Source organism: Cebus imitator, unplaced genomic scaffold, assembly GCF_001604975.1.
Source record: "Cebus imitator isolate Cc_AM_T3 unplaced genomic scaffold, Cebus_imitator-1.0 Scaffold136, whole genome shotgun sequence".
NCBI classification, from domain to species: domain Eukaryota; kingdom Metazoa; phylum Chordata; class Mammalia; order Primates; family Cebidae; genus Cebus; species Cebus imitator.
In genome coordinates this window covers 4,849,824-4,854,393 of record NW_016107451.1, presented here as the reverse complement: position 1 = coordinate 4,854,393, position 4,570 = coordinate 4,849,824, and the positions used below count along the sequence as shown (strand labels likewise).

The 4,570-nt window shown below is 53.6% G+C and overlaps 1 protein-coding gene across 2 annotated transcripts in view; it reads left to right on the top strand.

The window, feature by feature from the left end:
- Nucleotides 1–1,588: 1,588 nt before the first annotated feature.
- The window catches only part of CTPS1 (CTP synthase 1), a 34,130-nt gene continuing 31,148 nt past the window's right edge, over nucleotides 1,589–4,570 (top strand). The window contains exon 1 of one of the 2 annotated variants that reach the window (XM_017541804.1): nucleotides 1,589–2,064. The gene's annotated coding sequence lies outside the window, so the exon portion shown is untranslated. Of the gene's footprint in view, nucleotides 2,065–2,598; nucleotides 2,780–4,570 lie in introns of those variants that run through there. The other variant, XM_037743200.1, reaches the window with a different exon arrangement.

The following is a 4,570-nucleotide window of genomic DNA, read 5'->3' as shown; positions in this document are numbered from 1 at the left end:
CATCTCCCGTCCCGTCTCCCATCTGGTCCCATCCTTTTTGAGACAGTGTCACTTTGTTGCCCAGGCTGGAATGCAGTGGCGGGATCCTAGCTCCCTGTGGCCTTGAATTCCTGGGCTCAAGCAATCTTCCTGACTCAGGCTCCAGAGTAGTCAGGACTACAGATTCGTGTCACCATGCTCTGCTAATTTTTGCACTTTTTGTAGAAATGGAGTCTCACTATATTGCCTAGGCTGGTCTTGAACTTCTGGACTCAAGTGATCCTCCTGCCCTTCAAAACATTTTTTAGATTTGGAGCTGAGTCCTTCTGCTTCACTTTTTCTTCTTTTATTATTTTTTGAGATGGAGTTTTGCTCTGTCACCCAGGCTGGAGTGCAGTGGCATGATCTTGGTTCATTGCAATCTCTGCCTACTGGGTTCAAGCAATTCTCCTGCCTCAGCCTCCTGAGTAGCTGAGACTACAAGCACCCACCATCAGGCCCTGCTAATTTTTGCATCCTTAGTAGAAACAGGGTTTCACCATATTGGCCAGACTGGTCTCGAACTCCTGACCTTGTGATCTGCCCACCTTGGCCTCCCAAAGTGCTGGGATTACAGGCGTGAGCCACTGTGCCCGGCCCCCATTTCTTATAAAAATAATAGGCCAGGCACGGTAGCTCACGCCTGTAATCCCAGCACTTTGAGAGGTCAGGGCAGGCGGATCACCTGAGGTCTGGAGTTTGAGATCAGCCTGGCCAATATGGTGAAACCCCCCATTTCAACTAAAAATACAAAATTACAGAGAGGCTAAGTAGCCTCAAAGAGATTCCAATCTGGTATGGAGGAGACAGATAAGTGAACAGGAAATCTCAGCAGGCTGCGATAAACTCCTGAGTACGTAAGAAGCAAGACAAAGATATGTGTTCAGCTCAGGGGCTGGCATATTTTGGTCTTCAGCCCAGCGTGGTGGTGCATGCCTGTAATTCCACCTACTCTGTAGGCTGAGGCAGGAGAATCACTTAAATCTGGGAGGCGGAGATTGCACCATTGCATTCCAGCCTGGGCAATAAGAGGGAAACTCAGTCTAAAAAAAAAAAAAAAAAGAAAGAAATGGGGTCTCTCGTTGTTACCCAGGCTGGTCTTGAACTTGTGGGCTCAAGCACACCTCACTTTCTTATCCTTGGCTCTCCCTTTCCCATCTTTGCCAGTCTACTTAGGTCTCTGCTTCAAAGTCACTTTTTCAGGGGATACTTCCTGCCTGAATTCCCAACCCCCACCAGACTTGGGTCAGTCCCTGCGCTGGGCACCCACTGCCCCGGCACCAGCATCTCCGCAGCAAGCTCTCATGAAGTGTAATGAGCTGGTCAGTGTGCCTCTCTACATCGTTAGTCCGAGGACAGGGTCCCTCTGTGCCCAGCACAGTGCGTGGCACACAGTGGGTGCTCAGGGAGCTGTAGCTGGATGATGTCGTTCCTCTCTGGACCCTCATCCATCCAAAGCAGCCGCCTCCGGGGCAGGTGTGGGGAGGAGGGAGGCCGCGACGAGGAGTCAGCGCCACGCGACCCTCTGCACTTCCGTTTTGGAGGCCGGGGTGACGCAGCTGCCGTCCCTCGCCAGGAGGCAGAGATGCGCTGGCGCAGCACCGCCTGGAGCCCGCAGTGAAAGACCATCAGATGCAAGGCAACGCCCACAACTCCAGGAGGCCGCTGTGGGAGGACGCGAGGCCAGGCGACGAATAGGTCAGACGTGAGTCCCCAAGAGGCCTCCTCCCCCTCAAGAGAGGAAGCTTGTGGTACAAGCTGGGACGGAAGCAAAGGGGCAGACATCCCGCCACCATCCCGGACTCGAACCGCCGCCGACACAGGGGAGCAGAGACTGCCAGGAGATCTAGCGGCGGCGACCGCCCCGCGCCTGCGCACTTCGGCCACGCCCCGCCCTCCGCCCTCTGCGTGCGCACAGCCTAGAGCCCGCCTCCGTGAAAGACTGCTGGGCGCGTGCGGCCAGGGTTGTTCACTGGCTGTCCGGGGCTCCGCGCGCGTCGCCGGCCCAGCTCTGTCGCTGACGGGAGGATCTGAAGCCGGCCGCAGGTAGGCTGACTCTAAGGATCCCGGGGGAACCGTTCTCCCGCTCTGGAGTCGGCGACGCTAGCTCAGCCGGGCGCTGGGTAGCCCCGCCGCCGGGGTGAAAGACGTCGCTCCCCACCAATCAGGGGCGAGGTGACACGGCGTCCTGCCCAATGGGCTGCGTGTTTAACGGGAGTGGGGCGGGCGCCCGGCCCGGCTAGCTGCTGGCTCCCGCGCTCGGGCCTCGTGGCCGGCCGGCGCTGAGGAAAGGGACCGAGCGGGGCGCGGGGCAGCTGCAGAGGCTGCGAGGCCTGCCTCGCAGCACAAGGCCGCGCCGAATATGCTCGGCCGGGCTCGTCGGACGGCGAAGGCCGTAGGGGCGTGGAGCCCCTTCTGATCATCGTCAGCGAGGAAGCCCGGCGGCCGCCCATCCATTCAGGCGGCGCGGGCCTTGGGCCTCAGCGCGGGCTCAGCCGCCTGGTGCTGGCACTCCGGGGCTGGGCGGGGCGGCTCCGCGCTGTAGGAGGAGGGGGCCTGGGAGCTCGCGGGCCCTGGGCCTTGCGGCTGGCCCTTTAGCCCCACAGCTTCCTCCCATCCCGACAGCCGGGAGTCGGGGCGCTGGCGGTGTTGAGCTCACCACGTTTGCGTGGCTCCCTTGCGTCCACACTGGTTACAGTTTCGAATCCTCAGCAGGCCCTGTGACGCTGGCTGCGCAGAGATTCTCACCCCTGTTCCTGAGGCGAGAACCCGCGCTGCAGGCAGCTCAGGTGACTTGACTGTGATGTCTGCACACGAGTGATGGGGCTGGCACTTGATCTCAGAACATTGAAAGAAAAAGCATTTTCACCCTCAGTCTTTGTTGAATTTATCTGATGCATCTTGATTTACATTACTTAAGTGCCGGGAAACCTCTCGCCTTCTGTCACCTTCAGAATTAAGTTCAGATTGGGCATGCTGGTTTGCACATGATCTGTCCCTCGCCTACCTTTCCAGTTATACCTCTTCCACCGTATATCCTTCCCTCCCCGCCTTCCCCCTCTTGGCCTTACCTCTGTTCTCTAGCTGCTTCGCACCAGCCTGTTCACCCTGTTCCCTTTCCTGTGCTCTAAGTCCTTCAAGGCCTACATGAAACAGGAGCCGCCTGGCTCTGCCGGCGACCCCAGGACTTCTCTCACCTTCCTCTCATGGCCGTGGTACTGAAAGCTTCTGCCCTCTTCTTCCCCGTTTATAGCCATCACATGTTTTCTGTCTGCTTCCACCATCACTGAATTATTTATTTGTTAATGTTTTATCTCTCCAACTGGACTGCCAGTAGGTTGAGATACGGGCCCAAATCTGATCTCACATAGTCAGTAGCCTATAAGGATGAATGAATGAGCTTCCCACCGAATCTTTGTGTACGTTGGCGTATTTATTGCCAGGCACTGAGACTGCAAGATTCTAAAGAAAGAACCTAAAGAACCTAGAGAGAGATGTTACCCTCTTAGAGTGAAATTGGTGCAAATCAAATGTAATAGGATGAGATGAATCTTTTGTAGAAGTAACTCACTCAGGATGGCAGAGGAATTGCTAGGAACATCCAAAACTTAGGGAGACCAGGGTGTAGTCTCAGTAAAGGATATGTCTGGTTGGGACATACTCAGAATGTACCTAAGTCTGATTTTGATGTGTCAATAAGGAACTGTAAAGTGGGAGACTTAGGATCAGATAAGCTTGGAGACACTGCATACTGTATAGCAGCGATCACAGTGTGAGGTTATTTACCAAACACTCCTAAAAGTCTTGCATTTCATGACTTGGTTTAATCAGCAATTTTCTGATTTATATCTATGAAACCCTTTTTGAGAATCCTATATGCATTTTGCGGAAACTAGGGAGCATACTTTTGGTAACGCTGCAGCAGAGGATGGAAAGAGCCTTTAGAGCAGGGAAGACTTCTGAGCATTTATTCCTTCCCTGCCAAGTGTGTTCATTCCTGCTCTGGGGAGGGGCTGGGCGGGGGAACGCTTCAAGCACAACTCTCTAGTTTTCTAGTTCCTTAGTTTGTTTTTATCATAATTTGACTTCACATGGAACGTTCCCGAGGAGGAAAATGTCCTGTCCATACCAAAGTAAGCATTTTCTGCTACTTTGCAATTGTTTCTCATTTTGGTCACATTTGGTTTTGCTGACCAACTGGAGAATTCTAGACTTCTGAAGCTGGGGACCACTGATAAATCCTCTGTGGTGAACCCATCATGGTCTCCTCACCTCCTGTTGACGCTATTTTCACATGTATCTTGATTCTGCTGCCCTTAAATCTTCTTTCATCTCTCTGTTTCCTGCCACCATGGCACTGCTGTTTGGATTTAATCTCATCTCCCGTCTCTTTGAGTCCTCTGCCTGTCTCGTGCTTCAGACTGGTTTCTTATCTGATATCCCTCTCCCCCAATATTTATAGTCTCTCTTCATGGCGTACCTGGGAGAGATTTCTGATAAGGAGCAAGTTGTTGTAAAATTACAAAAGAGAACTACTTTTTTTTTTTTTTTT